Here is a 17308-nt window from a genome sequence, read left to right on the forward strand (position 1 = left end):
AGACAGGAGGTAGCAATCTGGAGGTTCCCTGCACTAGTGGCCGACCAGCCAGTGTTGGTGGCCGACTGGTCACTTTTGTAGCCAACCGCCTAGTGTTAGTGGCCGACAACCTCTGCCTATAGCCGACATAATTCCTATGGCTTTCCTATGTATTGGGAGTGCTGAGAACCTGTGTTTTGTTCTACTCTTGGTGCATTTTGCTGCCTTATTTTAAGAGTTTTGTTGAGTCACTTTTTATGTTGTTTCACTTTGTTTATCGAGTTGTTTTGTTGTTGCTTATCGAGTTATATTGATGTTGTTTTGCTTATCGAGTTGTTGCATTGTTTATTGAGTTGTCGCATTAGTTGTTCATTGAGTTATTTTACTCCATTTGTTATGTGTTGGTCGGTTCATTACCTGATTAAGAAGTTGGCAATACAATGTACAATATTTAATTTTCATCAAATCTCATTTTTGTGTAAGATGGCGCAATGTGATTCTCAGAATGTAAAACGCAACATGTTTCATCAAAAAGATGATTTTCATTCCAATCATGGTTTTTTTTTTTTTTTTTTTTTACAAAAGGGTACAAGTTTTTAAGAAAATAAAATTGTACAATGTGCTAACACTTCTAGCTAAAAGAAAAAAGCACAAAGAGACAAAGCAAAAACATCTAAATCAGTGCCATCCACCTCAGGATCGAGAGGCCCTCTTCATCCTCTTCCTAGGCATGGACTCAGAGCTATCTTCATCAGCGCTGCTATCAGAGGCCCTCGTGTCTAAGCTAGCTGCTGAACCAGCCTCAGCATCATCTCCGTCCTCAGAATCTAAGCCAACATTGCCCTTTCCGTCCTCAAATAACTTTGACTATGGACTCGTTGCCTCCTCGTCCTCACTCATCTCATCATCATCATCGTCCAGAACGAGCTCTAAAGGGCCACTCTCGTCACTGGTGCCCCTAGCTTTTCCTCGGCTGTGAGTCGAAACCTCCTCTCTCTCTCTCTCCCTGCTGTCGGAGGAGGTGCTGATGGTCCTGCTGCAGCTCCCGCTGGAATGTCCGATGTGGCTAGGATTTGAAAAGGGCAGTTTGTCAAATTCATCAGTCGTGGTGTATATCAAATGTAGTGTTTGAATGCAGTGTTTGAATGTAGTGTTTGAGTGCAGTGTTTGAATGTAGTGTTTGAATACAGTGTTTGAGTGTAGTGTTTGAGTGCAGTGTGTCAGATCAGTGTAGCGTGAAATAGATTATGTTCGAAATATTGATGTATACCGGAATCTTGTTGAGGCTGAACAGGTTCATGCGCCTCTGCACCATCTCCGTTAGGGAAGCCACTAGTTTGAGGGCTTGCCCAGTGTACTATATGGGTGCCTGCAAGTGCGTTAAGAAGATCATTGTTCTATAAAGCATAATTGAATTAAAATAAATATGCAAAATGTAAAGTGTGGTACATACTGGAGTCAGGCCTCGAACCCCGACAAGCTCATGCCCGGTTGGTGCAGGCTCAATAGGGATCTGGAAAGCCTCCCCAGTATGTCGGCACTAGGTAAGTGCGGTAGGTAGCTCTGGCCACCTAGTCCTCTGTCTCGCTCTAGAACCTCTCCTTCCATGGGCCCTGGTCGCCCCGACCCCTCTGCCTCTCTCTCCCGCAGCTGGAACCCTCGATCTCTCACCTCCACGGGCGCCAGCTAGAGATGGCATGAGGTATGTCTGGATAAAGGCTATGTAATCACCCTCGACTCGGAAGAAGTCAACGTCCCAGCCTCTGGTGAAATCAATCATCTCTTGCATAGTGTATTTCTCTATGGCTCTCATATATGTTAGAGGCGGCATCGGAACTACTAACTCGGGAAAGCCGATGGTCTGGCATAAGAATTGCTCTCCTACGAACCACACTCGACAAACCGGGCCCTCGAGCAGGAGCCGAAAACAGGAAGCCTCTCGGGCACCAGTGACCTGATCCTTGAATCCCTCAAGCATCGTCACCCAGGGCTGCCAAGTAATCTGTAAATAGAGGGTATGCAGATTGTTAGCTATCATTAATTATTGCAAAATGAGTTAGAATCAAAGGAAAACGGAAATAACATAGAAGCTTGAGTTACCTCAACCGCGGTCATAGTATCGAAGCACCGACAGAAGAAGGGAAAGGACTCTCGGGACCTCCGTTGGCATCTCCCGTCATACCGGTGAGAGTATGGCACGATAGGCGGCATCTCCACCTTTGGCTCTAGGGCAAGTCTCAGAAAGTAGGTGTACACCCATAGCTGCAGAAAGTGAAAGGGCAACAATGAGTATACAATAGATAAATGTATGCAAAGCAGAAAGCAGATTGTGTGTGTACAGTATACAGTGTGTGAGATGTACAGAGAATGCTAAGAAGAAATCACAATAGGAAATGCAAAACATAAAGGTGAAGCATACCTCCTAGACCCTCCAGTAGCCTCCTATCAGATGCTTGCTCGTGTGAGAGGTGGAGCTCATGTACCCGTATAAGGTAGCCAAGCCAGCGCCGCCCCAATCGTAGAATCGTACACGAGACAGGTCCACCAAGGCGCTCATGAGGTATAGCCTGACAGTGTTTACCCGGTCGGCGAACAGGGTAGTGTCAAACAGGAATATCAGGAAACCTCGGGCATACTGCTCGATCTCCTCTCAGGTCACTGGTGTCGTCCCTCTGTAATGGTCTGCAAACCAAGAGTATCAAACCATCCCTGATCGGGAGATAGGTGAGCGTGTCCCCAGCAGATAAATCTGGGCGGCCTCCTACTCACCCATATCTGTGTCATAAGGGATTGGATGACCCCCCACCTCTATGCCGGTGAGCATAGAGAAGTCAAAGGGAGTCATCGTTATCTCCCTAGAGATAGAGAAATGAAAGGAATCGGTGGTATCCCACCACCTCTCTACCAAGGCACCCAGTAGAGGCCAGCTCGCTATGAGGCTTGAGAGCCCCATGCAGAATGAGTTGAAGTCGGCCCCGTCGATGATGTGGCGAACGTCGTCAGGGAGCTCCATGTACCACTTCCTCGCCGATGTGGTCCCATATCCTCTGATGGTGCGTGAATCCCCCTGTGATCAAGACAAACAGATAAAATGTAATCCAAGTAATATAGTGCAAAAGTGTGATTGGGCAAGCAATGCAAGATACATTGAGAAAATACAAGAATACAGTGTATACCTGGAGGCGCCATGAGATAAATGTGACTCTGGCTCGTGCAGTAAGAGGTCCTCCGGTGCGCCTCGTGCAAATCCCCTGAACTGACGAATGCTATCGGGCGGTAGCACGTGTATCTCAGGATGATACGTCACCGGGTCAAAAGGTCGAACGCTAGGTGGCAGTGGCTCAAACTCTGGATCCACCTTTATCTCTAGAGAAGCTTCGTCATGTGGGATGTTGTCCGCCATCTCGAGAAAAGATGAGAAAATGGTTAGAAATGGGAAAAATGGGTAAAGAATGCCAAGAGTCAACGAAAGTCATCTCCCAAGAGGAAAAATGGCTGAAAAAGTCAAAGCCTAGGAAAAGGCGCAAAACTCAAGGGTAACTCGAGGGAAACAAGCCTCAAGTGGTGGAAATAAAGAAAGAAGCACCGAAATTGGTTTTCAATCGGCTAAAAATGGAGTAAACTACGAGGGTTTAGCGAAGAAAATGTTCATGGGGTGTTGGAAAATGCATATAATGCTCGAATCGAAGGAGGAAAATGGTCTGGAGTGAGAGGAGTATGATTTTCGGCAATAAAGAAGTGAGGAAATAGGGTTTGGAACCCTATACTTAAACACCTGAGGTGAAATGGCCATTTTGACAATTGTTTTTGGTGCCCGATGGGTGGCCGATCACCTTCCCTGGTGACCGATAGGCCTTCAATGCTCTCCATGTGTGTTTTATTACTGTTTTGTGCCCCTGGTTCTCAAGAAAGCGCAAGGAAAGCTCACTTTTAAGCTCAAAATGTCTCTGCGGAAGCCTTGAACTGTGTCTTCGGCGCATGGCTCATCACTACTCAACATGGGCAAGGTGTATCCTTTTTTTAAACATACTGCAACTCTTCCGAGAGGTAAATCGGAAGTTGCGATTGAGTCGTCTTTATCAAACACGCTTTTGTTGTTGCATAGAATGTGCATGTCTTTGTCGTTGCATGGAACATGCATTTTGTATTGTTGCATAGAACATGCATCCCTATGTTTGCATAGAATATGCATGTTGCATTGAATATGCATTGTTGTTATTTTGCATAGAATATGCATGTTGTGTTGTATTGCATCGTACATGCTCGGGATATGCATGTTGCGTTGTATTGCCTTGTACATGCCCTTACATTCACATAGAAAATGTTCGTACCTGTTGCATCGACCATGCGTTTGCTACTATCGCATAGAATATGATTTACTCTGTCTATTGCATAGAACATGCTCTCGCTGGCGCCGCATAGAATATGCTTCTGTTTTGTTCCTTGCATGTTATGCATAAAACATGCCCCTAACGTTGTGTCATGGTTATTCGTCTTGCGTAGAACATGCATTCTTATTGTATTGTACCTATTAAGTTTCTTTCTTATACAGACATGATATTGTATATACGGTTCATTCAAAGCTGGGGCAACCTGATGATATTGTATGTACGGTTCATTCAAAGGAACTCCAGGTAAGATCATTCCTATCCCTTAAAACCCTTGTTGGTTAGAAACACTCGGGTACACCTGGTGTATACACCACACCTTGCTTTGGTTAGAAGCGTTAAGACGTGTTCTCGATGTTTATACCACCCCCTCCTCCCGAATTAGTAGCATTTGGAACATGTTCCAATGCTTATACCACCGTATTTTGGTTAGAAACATTGGGACGTGTTCCGATGTTTATACCACCCTTTGGTGTTTACACCACTTCCTTTTCCCTTTCACGTGTGGCGCGTTAGGACCTTCTCAGTTATAAACATTCGAGTGCACCCGGTGTTTCCGTCATCCTCTTCTCCTCTCGCGTGTTGCGTGTTAGGACGCTTTGGTTAAAAGCATTCGGACGGGTTCCAATGCTTACACCGCTCTTTGTTTTAGTTACAAATATTTGGACGCGTTTCAATATTTATCACTGCTCTCTTTGGTTCAGAATATTAGGGTGTGTCCCTAGGTTCACACCATCTCTCTCCTCGTGTGTGCCATGCATTAGGATCTTGTTTCACGCCTCGGGTGCGCCCGAGGGTTGTGTTGTTCTTTGCCTTTCCTGCGTGATGTGCAATTAAGCCTGCATAATTTTCTTACATCATTTCTACATGAAATATGGTTTGGTTCATGTTTACTTGCTTATGTATGAGTTTGCTGTAGCATTTCTTTGCATAACATGTGCATATAGATGTTTCATTACAGCCTCACTGCATGATCATAAGTTATGTTCTGCATCGTGCATGTCATTTGTATCTTGCCCCAGAACTATGCTAGTTTGATTCCTTGCAAAGGGATACGTAGGCAGCCTACGGGTGCAACCGTTCTTTGTTTTGATTGCTTGTTTGTCCAAGTCTTCAGCCTTGTTAAAAGTAGGTCGTCTCTGGGCTTTGACATTCACTCCCGTCATTACATGACTTCCGAGTTTTGTCAAAGAGGGGCAACTGTAGACACCTAATTTTTGACCGTCCTCAAGACTTAGACGTCATCGTTTGAACACTCGATCGTTTTGTATGCTCGTGTTCGTTTTGAGTGCCTGAAGTTCTCGGCCGAGCGCCTTGCCTTGAGCCTCTAAACTTGTCTATTTTGTGCTTGGTTGTGGACCAAGAACTTATTGTTTCAAGTCTAGAGGAGAGGGTGGCTTGTCGGCCATCCCTACAGTCCATCGGCCATGGTTTGTGCCTGTTGGCCAGCAGTGGTGGCCGGTCGGCCACTAGTGATGGCCAGCGGACATTTTTCTCTTTTTTCAGATATTTTTCTCCTCTTTCATGCTCAAGGCACTTGTGGTTTAAGCCCTCTTTCCATTAGAGGACACTCACCTTTTGGACTAATCAATTAAAGAATGGATTGGTAAGTTAAAATGTATAAACAAAATAAATAAAGTAAAAGAGGCAAGATAAACATCTTTCATGTTGCATTGCATGTGTTCGAATCAGACATTAATTCGAACACGAGAAAAATGGGACGTTTCATACTCAAAGTGATGAAACGTGCCACTTTTCTTGGTCACCATCACCCTTGATCATACATGATAGGATTGTGGTCTTATTGAGTCTTGTTTGTGCACTCATTAAGCTTGTACAAGCTTGGTTCTTTTGCCATCATGCATGAAAATGCTTGGTTGATAGCTTGAGAGCCAAGAGCTACACTCCTTTTAGCTTGTGTGATGATAATGAGGGTAGCAGTACATACACTCCTTGAGAATACACTGATTTGCCTCTGTTTGCTCTCTATTGTAGCAAAAAAGGAAGTTCAGGAAAGGGGTGGCCGACCGGCCACCAGAAGCAGCCGACCGACCACCAATGGTAGCCGAAAGCCACCATTGGTAGCTGACTGACCAGAAATGAAATTTTGCACAAGTGTGTTCTTGAGTTGGAGCAGAGGTGTTCTGGAAGCTAGCAGCGCTGTTGGTGTTCAAGCAAATGCAAACAGAGGCTGTAGAGGCAAGGCGGTGGCATTTTCGGGAGGAAACCAACCACGCATGCATTCATCCCTTGTCCCTCGAGGCTGTTTAATTGCTTTATTAGTTAGTTGTAGCTAATTCATTCATGCAAGTGTTGTAATTAATTAATTAATTAATTCGTATTGTAATTAATTAGTTTAATTCGGTTTGTAATAATTAGTTAACTAGAGTAGTTAATTAGTTTTGGTTTATAATAGCTTAGCTTAATTAGCGTAGCTAGTTGCTTAGTTTATTCATTCAGACCCTCCTTCACGAGGGCGTAATGTTGTAATAAGTGTGCGTGCGTGTGTGCGTGCATGTCTTCCAACCCCACGTCTTTCTCCCTTTTATTTAATCCCTTTCAATGGTTAGATTAGGGATCATTTTCAATTAGCATACCTTATGCTTGCCTGTTTGCATCCATTCATTTGTCTTACATGCACAGAGACTTGGCGCATCATTCAAACTGCATCACAATTCAATACTTACTTGAATATGTGTTTCAAAGCATGCTATCAAAGTGTTGCAAATGCCATATTAGTAGCCGAGCTTATTAATTGCATTGTTGCATGTGTTGCATTAGGCATTTTTGTATAGTTTGGATCATGCATTTTTCTAACTAGTTTTTGTTTTGGCTTGGAATACTCGGTAAGTTTTTATGCTTTAGCATGCTTGCATGAGTGTGATTGCCATATTACCATGTCTCGCATGCTTTCCATGAGGATATGTGTTTAAATGCTATACTACATGAATGCCTGTGGATGAAGGCTTGTTGCTTGAATTGGAACAATTCATCAAATATGTGTTTTAACCCCACTTTGCGAAGTGGCAAAATCATGTTTTTTTAAGCCCATTTGAGGTGGCAAACTCGTGTTTTTAAGCCCACTTGAGGGTGGCAAATTCAAACCATTTTCACAAACAAATGTGAGTTGAGTTGTTCCAATTCTTGCAATTTTAGTTTATACTTGCTTGTGCGCGTCACATAGTAAAGTTAGCTAATAACCCGAATAAGAACGGATAATGTTTATAAAACATTGTATCATGATTAGTAGAGGCCGATCTTTGATCAGGTGAACGGGGGTGCTCATTTCAGGACCTTCCCCTCTCGTACCGAAGTTCCCGAGCCGAGGCAACTTTGGTGATAACAGACACGTGGCCTTTGGCTTAAGTCAGGGTTTCCTAAATTTTCCCGAAATAAAATATTTAGGTGGCGACTCTGTATTTGGCAAAGCAATCTAATTTTGGCAGTATTTGATTTAAAATCGATTTTCCAAAAAAGTTTGCCGGATTTGGACTCTTTGGTGATTATCAGTTTTCCGTTGCACTTGTGAGACTAGATTCAGAACCGCGGGAGTCCGAACTATGAGGCTTTCTTTTCAAACCCTTTTTCGAAAGGCGGGGTTGCAGAAAAAGGCGAGCCCACAGCATGGCCCAAAGCGGACAATATCGATGACATGTGAAAGGTTGGGGCGTTACAAATAGTATTAGAGCCAACTCTCTAGAGTACTGAGTGTGAGCCCCTAGCGACTCTCAGTGCATATGGACGAGCTTGTAAGCTGGCAGGCTACTGAACGGGGACATGTAGCCTTAAAGATGGTGGATTGTAAGGTCCCGGTGTCCTACATCGGGAATGATGAGGGAGTTCCTGGACTATAAAAGTAAAAATATGGACCCTTATATTGCATCGAGGCCTTTTCCCGGGTGGTGAAATCCCTAGCAGAACTCCTCAGTTAAGCGTGCTTAGGCTAGAGTAGTTCTAGAATGGGTGACCAACTAGGAAGAACAAATCCGTGTAGGTGTGGCCCAATATAGATAATATCGATGACATGTGAAGGGCTGGGGCGTTACAAAAATTAGGTGAAATGTAAGTGTATTTTATTTACATTTCACTTATTGTTTTCTTCTTCATTTATAAAACTCTTCCCAAATCTCTCAACCAAACACAATGTAAGTTCAACGACAAATCCACCAATGATGAAAACGTTCCGACTACATTTCGTTTTGGAGCGGGGATTGAAGCTTGTGATGTTATGAGAAGCTCTTATGAGCTCGAACCCGAATGGTTGAAACTCATGGAAGAGATTCACATGATTTGGGCCCAAATGGCAATGTTCATCTTGACCCACAGTATATCTAAATGATTTGGTAATTTTTGGAGCATTGACCAAAGATCCTATTTCAACAGTTTAAAATCCATCTAATTTTAAAATGAATTATTTGTACCAATTAGTTTTATATATTTTTAATTGTTACTAAATTTTAAAAAAAAGTAAAAAATTTAAGATGCAGCCATGTCCTACCATCGCCGAACTATTGTTGGACTTTCGTCTGACAGTCAAAAAACTTGCCATAATGTTCAACAATGCTAGAAAGTTATCAGAGTATCGCCGGAGTGTTCTGAACATCACCGGAAGTCGACAGAATGTCCATAATGTCGTTGGACATCAAGAACATTATTGGACACTCACCAGAACGTCTAGAACATCATCAGGGAGAAAAAAAAGAAGAAAAAAGAGAGAAATTAAAGCGAAAACATAACAAAATTTAATTATATCCTCTCCAACACCACAAAACATGAAAAAAAAAAAAAAAAACTCTTTAGCATATAGAGTAGATAGTTTTCAATTCACAAATTTATAAAAATTAAAATTTTGAATTAATTGCTCATCAAACTATATAAATTTACAGTTTTAAAACTACAAAAATTATTAGTTTGCTTATTTATCAAAACACAATTTCACATTTGTGGCGATGGTGGAGATCTCAAATCAAAAGTTTCTAAGAGATTGTAAATTTTCAATTTGTCAATATTTGCTAAACTTTTTTTTCTTGTTTTAATAGAGAAAAAAAAGGCTACAACCATAGAGAAAAGCATAGACATATCTTCAAAATTATAAAATTTTACAATTTTCACCGCTTGTAACTAAAACTCGAACAATATTTTTTCAGAATTTGAAAATTTTCTCCATTAAAACAAGAAGAGAGAAGTGTGTAGTAAAGAAAAAGAGTAAAAACTGATAGATCAAAGGAGAGAGGCAAACATAGAGAGATGATTGTATTCCGACAACTATTTTTTCATTTAGGTTTAGTCGAATCTGATGTAGATTTATTCATATCTGCTCTAAATTTGAATATTCTGGTGAGTTGTCTTGTGATTTTGGTTAAATTTGAGTCGATCTATATGAAGAACATTGCTAGAAACTCATATCCTTCATTGTCGGTAAAGACGAAGCAAAGAGTCGGTATTTGATGGTTGTCGGTGAATCACAATCGATGGAGGTCACCGATTGCCAGTCACCAATAAGTGTAAAGAAGAAAGAGAAAGAGAAGAATTATGGTGACACTTCACCATCTTCTCTTCTTCTAATGAAATCACTCTGACACCACCACCAGATGCATAATTATAGTACAAAACATCACACATAACCTTTCCAAAAAAAAAAAAAAAAGAAGAGAAAAGTAGAATCCATATACTACTTTAATAAAGAGAGAAATAGAGAAAGTTTCCTAGAAAAGGGACATGCAATGCATCTGTGGGAGAGAAAAGTGCATGATATTAGTTCCTATGACTATTGTGGGAAATAACTCATTAGTCTTAGGACTTTTGAGTTTCACAAAATATATATATATATATATATAATATAAAAAATTATGGGACTAAATAGAATATATTTCTTTTAAAGGGGATATGTGGATAATTTGTCTAATTTTTTTAGAATTTTTAACATTACTTTAGTTACATAATAATTTTTATTTTTATTTTATTTCTTTTTACATTTCAATTCCATTATGTGTTTTAATCATGTGCACTTACCAAATTTTCCCACCAAATATGTTGTCCAAATAGTGTTAAAAAAGATTATATAAAGACAAATAATATTTCTTACATTCTAACCATATCTAGCACACAAAAGACTTGTTTGGGAAGTTGCTATTTTTTAGATTTATTAGTTATTTGACTATTTTAATAGGCTATTTTAGTTTGTGTGTTTGGGAAGATGTGTTGAATTTTTTTTATTTTTTTTTTTTTGAATGGTTGTATTGAAAAAAGTGTTCGAAATGATGTTTTCATATGAAATTACCAAGCTACCCTTACATGTGTCCATGTACTGTTCCAACAGAAAAATGAATATTTGTGTGTTGATGTGGCAATGGGTGAATTTGGACGCAACTTTTTATTTATTGAAAAGAATTTAGACCCAGCTTGTAACGGCTAAAATGAGGCAATTTGGCACAAAATTCGAAATCTTTAATTTGTGAATTATAAATAAATTTTAAAAGAACAATAAAAAATAAAAACAAAATTTATAACTTGTAAACAATTGGCATACTACATAGTGTATCAACATACCTTCTAACATTATTTTGAACCTTACCCATTATACAAATTAGAAATTTCTAAAAGTTTAACAATTATTAGTAATCATCTGTTAGTACACTAAAGTATACCAATTGTTGCATATACCATTATTTATTTGTTTGATAGTTAACTTGTAATTATAAATAAGAATTAAAAAAAAAATTGAAAACCTTTTTACAAATTTAACTTTTAATTCTATCAATTACGAGTTCGAGATTATTATAAATTTGGGCAACATTTAAATTTTAATTAAAAAGGTAAAATATCCATACAATTACAAAATTTTCGTAAATTTGAATTGCCCTCACACAATTACAAATACAACTATAATTATTAGTCAATTTACCTAAAACTTTTACGTTTAATTATAAAAATTATGAATTGAAATTAATTCCTAGTTTGTAAGAAATGATCCTTTTAATGTTTAAAAATAATGTTAATTCTTTTCCGGGAAATTATTCAACACTCCCGGAGCAGCACGTGGCCATACTCCAAGCCAATCACCAATTACTTAGGCCGACGTTATTCCCTCATCCCCAACATAAATTGTGGGCCCTTACACCTCTCCGCCAATCAAAATCTTATGGAGCACCACGTGTCTATGCTTCGGGAGTACTGAATAATCACCTTCTTTTCCAGTTAACAGCTCAATCAATAATGTTAATTCTTTTCCTTTTAGCTCGTCCAATTCTGTTCTTGTTTCTTCTTCTTCAAAAACAAAGCAACAATGGAGAAACAACTCGTACGTCCACCACCAGGTCCTCTGGAACTTCCCTTCATAGGAAACTTGCACCCTATGAAGCACAAATACTCTGAAATGGCCCCCGTACGCGTATCGGATACGTATCAGATACGGATACGGGTCCGATACGACATGATACGTATCAGACACGGCAAAAAAGTATCTTATTTTTTTAAAAAAAATTTAAATTTCGGATAGGCTAAGGATACGCGAGGATACGGTCGGGATACTTTCGGGATATGGCGGGGCAAAAAAATAATTTTAAAAACTTATAATGGGGGTCAAACTATAAAATAACAAAAGTAAGGTAAAATAAAACAAAAAAAAAAAACCAAATAAACCAAACCCTACCTGGTCGCGACAGCAGCAACAAAGGAAGAGAGGAGTCGTCGTCGCCTCTATCAACCAACCAACAGCTCGTTGAACAGTAGCTCGTCGATCGATCAGGTTCGTCCCTCTCTCTCTCTTTCTTCCTTTTGCTCTATCTCTCTCTCCCTCTCGCTCGATCTCACTCTCTCTCTCTCTCTTTCTTCTTCTCCCTCTCGCTCGATCTCTCTGGTCTGGATGGATAGATCTCGTTCGATCTGACTCTCTCTCTCTCTCTCTCTCTCTCACAATCGATCTCTCCCTCTCCCTCTATCTCTCGTTCTCTCTTTCGACCTCTGTAGACTGTAGACTTGGATTGTAATGCAACCTGTTTTGGTCCCATTTGATATACATTATTATTATTTTATTAAAGTATACTCCGTAACCTTTTGGCCCATTTGATATTATATATATATATATATATTAGCTTTTATATTTATAAATTTTTTGATTATTAGTTTAAAAGAATTAAAATAAGTTGTAAATGTGTTTGGTTATGAAAAAAGTTGAACCTATTTGGCTAAATAAATTATAATTTACAATTGCAACTAAACATCATAAATTAATTTCTTATAAGCAAATAAATAAACAAATAAACTTATTAATAAATAAATGAACTTTGTAAATTTTCCCCCCATTAATTTGAATTGCATTATGGTTGTTGTTATGGGAGATGCTATATTGTTGAAATTTAATTGAATTGATGACTTTTTTTTTCTTTTTTTTTTCTTTTTTTTTTTTTTGATGTTCATGCGAAGAGATAACTACATTAATGTTTTGTTTTATTTGTTTACCAAATTTATAAATTTTAGGAAATGAGTTCGGGTACGGGAAGTTTAGGTTCAACAAGTGGTACACCAATTGAAGAAGATGATCATGCTCCTCTTTGGTGTTATGTTACGTTTAGGTTCAACAAGTGGTACACCAATGGAAGAAGATGATCATGCTCCTCTTTGGTGTTATGTTACAAAACTAAAAAAAATGGGAGAATGAGGTGGTAATACCAAGTTTAAATGCAATTACTGTCAAAATGAGTACAAGGGGTCATACTTTAGGGTCAAAGCACATGTGTTAAAACTTTCTGGCAATGGGATTAGAGTGTGCCCCAAAGTGGCTTCGCAACATCTTGCTAAAATGCAAAGGAAAATTGAAGAAGCCAAGAAGATGTTAAAGATGGCTATGCCTAAAAAAGTTCCTTTACCACCTTCCACTTGCCAATCTACTTCAACAGGTTCAGGGCCTTTAGCTACTGGAGGATTTAGAATAGAGGGGTATGAGCCAAGAAAAAGAAAGGCTATTGGAACTTCTGCTCTAGAAAAGGCATTCAATCTAGCTATTCGGGAACAATTGCATTCTGAGATTGCTCAAATGTTTTATTAAGCGGGGTTACCTTTTCATTTATCAAGGAACCCATATTATGTTAGTGCTTTTCAATTTGCTGCCAACAATCTAATTCCTGGTTATGTACCACATGGTTATAACTTGTTAAGGACTACATTGCTTCAAAAGGAAAGGGCTAATGTAGAGAGGTTGTTGGAGCCAACTAGAGCATCATAGAAGGAAAAGGGGTTGAGTATTGTTTCAGATAGATGGATTGATTCTCAAAGAAGGCCCCTTATTAATTTTATGGGAGAATCAGAAGTTGGGGCAGTGTTCTTGGAAGCTGTTAATTGTGAAGATGAGCACAAAGACAAGTTTTTTATTTCCAACTTAATTAGTCAAGCGATTGAAGAAGTTGGGCATTAGAATGTCATTCAAGTCATTACAGATAATGCTCCCGTGTGTAGTGCAGCTGGTTTACTCATTGAAATTAAGTACCCGAATATCTTTTGTACACCATGTGTAGTTCACACACTGAATCTTGCTCATAAGAATATTTGTGCTCCAAAGGAAATAGGGGGTACCGCTTTTGCTTATGATGAATGTCACTAGATCACACTTTGTGTTGATGATGTGATGTTTATCAAAAACTTCATCATGAACCATTCCATGCGACTAGCTATTTTCAATGCATTTGTACCCTTGAAGTTTGTTTGCTGTTACAGACACACATTTTGCATCTGCCATTGTCATGCTCAAAAGATTTAAACTTATAAAGCGTGGCCTTCAATCAATGGTTATTAGTGACCAATGGGTTTCTTACAAAGAAGACGATGTTGGGAAAGCAGCATCTTTGAAGGAATAATTATTGAATGATGTGTGATGGGATAAGATTGATTATATTTTTTCTTTTACATTGCCTATCTATGAGATGCTTAGGTTTTGTGACACTGACAAACCATGCCTTCACTTAGTCTATGAAATGTGGGGCACCATGATTGAAAAGGTGAAGGCAAGCATCTTTAGGCATGAAGGGAAACTAGATCATGAGGAATCAATCTTTTATTCCGTTGTGCACAATATACTAGTTAAGAGGTGGGCCAAAAGTAACACTCCTCTTCATTGCCTTGCACATTCTTCGAATCCGAGGTAATAACTTAATTCATACTCTTACTAATTAAATTTCTTTGTTGACATTTGTCTTTTAATATGAATAACATAATTTAATTTTGAAACTTTCTAATGTTGTAATCTGGGTATTATAGTTCAACCTGGCTCAATGAAAATCCCAATAGTGTCCCTCCTCATAGGGAAGAAGAAATTTCAAGTATAAGAAACAAGTGCTTCAAGAAATACTTTCCAAATTTAGAGGAGAGAAGGGTTGTAAATGTAAAATATGCCAAGTTTTCAGGAGGTTTGGATATGTTTGGAGATTTTGACTCAAAAATTGATAGAGGAGTGTTGGATCCACTCGTTTGGTGGTTTACACATGGGTGTCCTGCTCATGTGCTTCAATTTTTAGCATTAAAATTACTTGGCCAGCCATGTTCCTTATCATGCTGTGAAAGGAATTTGAGCACCTACTCCTTTATTCACTCCATGAAAAGAAACAAAATCACACCACAACGTGCTGAAGATTTGGTTTTTGTGCACAACAATCTTCGTCTCCTATCAAGGAGAAGTTGACAGTACATTGAAGGAGAAACCAAGTTATGGGATGTTGGTGGAGATGCTTTTGATTCATTAGAGGGTGCAGGCTTACTTGAAATTGTAAGTCTTTCTCTTGATGAACCAAATATGGAAGCTGTGATATTCATTAATGAAGAGGAACAAGTTGAAGCTATTGACCTTGAAGACTCTTAGCTTTATAGGAATCTTTCTTTTTTTATCATGTTGTCTTTTGCTTTAAGTTTTATTTTTATGTATGCTACATTACTAAAAATTGTTGAAGTTTTATTTTTATGTATAATACATTACTAAAAATTGTAAAAATAATATTTTTTATGAACGTATCTCTGCCGTACCCATATCCTAGTTTTTCAAATTTTGTAGTATCACCGTATCCGTATCCGTATCGTATCATACCCGTATCCCGTATCTGTGCTTCCTAGCTTGCACTAAATCATTGTTAACTCAGCCCCACAATGTTGTTGCTTATACCAACTCGCTCAAAAACCCGGTCCCCTCATGTCCATTCAACTCGGCTCTGTTTCAACCCTCGTGATCTCTTCTGCGAAAATGGTGAAACACGGCATAAAGACCCCTGACCTCACATTTTCAAGCAGACCGCTCTTGTTCGAACAACGAAAGCTCTATTACAATGGCTTAGATGTGGCGTTCTCACCATACAATGACTCGTGGAGGGAGATAAAAAAGATTTGTGTTCTTCATCTTCTTAGCTCCAAGAGAGTCCAATCTTACTCAGTCGCAAAGACAAGGTTTCAACGATAGTGAAGAAAATATCCCAACTCACAGATTCGTCAAAGGTAGTTAATTTGAGAGAGATAGTGATGTCTTTTACAATCACTTTGATTTGCAGAGTGGCTTTGGGAAAGGGTACGAGGAAAGTGAAGGGTTTGAAAGAAGTAGATTTCATGGACTTCTTAATAAAGCTCAGGCAATGATGGGAAGCTTCTTTGTTTCTAACTATTTTCCTTTGATGGGTTTGGTTGATATAGTCACTGGAATGAGTGCTAGGCTTGAGAAGAATTTCAAGGAATTGGATTTGTTATATTAAGAACTCATTGATGAATTTCAATCCAAAGAGGACTGAATTCATGCAAGAGGACATCCTTGACATCTTACTTCAACTGAGAAAGGATCAGTTCAGTCTAATTGATCTGACTTTGAATCATATTAAAGCAGTGCTTGCTCATGGTGAGTTGGTGACTAAAAAACTATATATAATTTCTTTTTCATGTGGTTGTAGACTAAAGGCACCACTAAATTCTGTTAGTGGAATCTCATTTTGAACTAAACATTGCTTAAAACTCAAATTTCCACTTCTTTCAAAACCCCCCCAAAAATTAATAATAATATTTTTACCTTGTAGAATATTTTCACAGGTGGAACTGACACAAGTGCAGAATGAACAAATAAACAGATTTCATTACTAAAAGCTTTCACGACTTAAAACTGCTGCCATCCATTGATTTTAGGCATTTATTTTTTTTAATTACTTATTTATTTTATGTGTAAAATCTAACACAACACATTCTTTTGTAAACATTAATTGTTGAAAAGGGTTCCATATGTTACTATTATTGCATTAATTGTTAATGACAAGCACAACTGCTAAAATGGTTTATGTGGTCGAAGTAAGTTTCTGCAACTTATCATCAAGATTCGCAAATTTTTAAATTATTATTATTATTATTATTATTATTATTATTATTATTATTATTATTTGTGTGGAATACATAAACAAAATATCACTGACTATAACTAAGCTTCTTCTATATGCTGAGGTTATATATTTAGATTTTTGAAAAACCCATATTTAAGAAGCTTTTGATTATTGCAACTATGAAGAATGGAAAAAAGGATAGAGCTCAAGAAGTTATACTTTGAGTGGTAAAAGATGTTCATAGCAGCTCTATGCGATTGTGAATCCATCAAAGGAAGAAGTGGCCCTTCCTAGTTCATCCATAACAATTAAGCCACCACCAGCGCCTCCTGCGAGGTCAATCTTGCGAGGTCAATCGGTCGATCTTACGATGAGAGAGAGTCGACCTCTTGCGAGGTTGATCGGTCCAGTCTAGATGAAAAACAAGAGAGTGAGAGAGTGAAAGAGTGAGAGACTGATGAGAGAGATGAGAGAGCTGCGCAATAGATGTGTTTTTGAGTTTAGATTAGGGTTTGTTTTGTTTGTTTGGGTATAGATAAAGACTAAAATGAAGATCAATGGTTCAGATTTGAAATATTAAATATATATATATATATATATATATATGAT

General features: G+C 38.5%; 1 long non-coding RNA gene across 1 annotated transcript; it reads right to left on the reverse strand.

The window, feature by feature from the left end:
• Nucleotides 1-279: 279 nt before the first annotated feature.
• LOC114295366 (uncharacterized) lies at nucleotides 280-14117 on the reverse strand. The gene is made up of 6 exons (XR_003640885.2): nucleotides 3156-14117; nucleotides 2399-3046; nucleotides 2080-2241; nucleotides 1433-1981; nucleotides 1250-1348; nucleotides 280-1045 (listed from the first exon to the last, which is right to left on the reverse strand). It is a non-coding gene; the product is annotated as an uncharacterized LOC114295366 (long non-coding RNA).
• Nucleotides 14118-17308: the final 3191 nt, after the last annotated feature.

This window comes from Camellia sinensis, chromosome 3 (genome assembly GCF_055761805.1).
Source record: "Camellia sinensis isolate YWXY chromosome 3, ASM5576180v1, whole genome shotgun sequence".
Classification (NCBI taxonomy): domain Eukaryota; kingdom Viridiplantae; phylum Streptophyta; class Magnoliopsida; order Ericales; family Theaceae; genus Camellia; species Camellia sinensis.